The sequence below is a fragment of the Lissotriton helveticus genome, chromosome 1_2, assembly GCF_964261635.1.
Source record: "Lissotriton helveticus chromosome 1_2, aLisHel1.1, whole genome shotgun sequence".
In the NCBI taxonomy this organism is placed as follows: Eukaryota; Metazoa; Chordata; class Amphibia; order Caudata; family Salamandridae; genus Lissotriton; species Lissotriton helveticus.
This window is the reverse complement of record NC_136058.1, coordinates 326,934,498-326,935,879: the sequence shown is the minus strand read 5'-3', so window position 1 is coordinate 326,935,879 and position 1,382 is coordinate 326,934,498. Positions and strand designations below refer to the sequence as shown.

Here is a 1,382-nt window from a genome sequence, read left to right as displayed (position 1 = left end):
AAGGGGAAGAAGTTTTTACGGGACACCTTATCATTTGAGGATTGGTTACCACAATCACAGAGATGGTGATGAAGTATGATTGTTTTGGGCCAAATTATGGTGTACAAACATTTCTATGTACCACTACAATTTGGTATTTGGAAGGTACACCCAAACACCCCTTTCAAATACCTTCCATTTAATACATCAGAAAAAGCCATTTTGCGTTTGCAAATGGCCTGATTCTTCAGACCAGCCTTCTTGCAACTGCAATGAAAGTTCGTACATCTTGCACGTAGGCAGAGCTTTTAAGGAGAAATTAAATAGTTCCAACGTTGCACAAAAATGAAGTGCTTCAAACAAACACATACTTTGCATGCACAGAGAAGAGGTGGAATATATGTAAGACTGAAGACACAGGTGAAATGAGAAATAGATTGACGGCTTCGCTGCCAAGTTTTATACGCCATTTCTTCAGTGCAATACAAGAAAGCACCAAACAGTTTAACAAAGTTGTCAATTGGTTTCATAGTCTATTCCCTTTGTTTAGTGCTGTGAAAGGAAGAGCCGAATTCCAAAATTGATCAATGATGTTTCAGAAATTTCCCAAAGGGAATACCAAGCTGAGTGTTAAAAACTGCATTTACTCACAGGCTTTGAGCAGGAAACACTGAAATGCTATTAAAGTGCAATATCCAAGGGAACACTGACTCTGTCAAAGATGATCCAAATGGAATTGATGAAAAGTCCCAATTACAAACAACAGAATCAAAATAGGGTGAGGGGACACCCGGATTAGAACCAGGGACCTCTTGATCTGCAGTCAAATGCTCTACCACTGAGCTATATCCCCAACTTTTCAGTAAAATCAGAATGACAAAATATCAGTACATCATGAAAGAGTGTGAGGATCATACTAAGTTGTGCCAGAAAGTACAACCTTGAAACTGTGGAACAGGAGAAGTAGTCCTTAATATTATTTATTAAAGGAAAACTGGATCATTTAATAAACAGATTTATTTGTTTCATTGTATTTTATTTGAATAGGCAGTGGTACATAGGACCAATGCCTCTACATACAATGATTGTTTTGAAACATTCTTAAAGGGGAAGAGGTTTTTATGGGACATCTTATCATTTGAGGATTGGTTACCACAATCACGGAGATGGTGACGAAGTATGATTGTTTTGGCCAAATTATGGTGGAAAAACATTTCTACGTACCACTACAATTCGGTATTTGGAAGGTACACCCAAACACCCCTTTCGAATACCTTCCATTTAATACATCAAAAAAAGCCATTTTGCGTTTGCAAATGGCCTGATTCTTCAGACCAGCCTTCTTGCAACTGCAATGATAGATCGTACATCTTGCACATAGGCAGAGCTTTTAAGGAGAAATT

General features: G+C 37.9%; 1 non-coding gene across 1 annotated transcript; it reads right to left on the bottom strand.

The window, feature by feature from the left end:
- Window positions 1-760: 760 nt before the first annotated feature.
- TRNAC-GCA (transfer RNA cysteine (anticodon GCA)) lies at window positions 761-832 on the bottom strand. The gene has a single exon. It is a non-coding gene; the product is annotated as a tRNA-Cys (tRNA).
- Window positions 833-1,382: the final 550 nt, after the last annotated feature.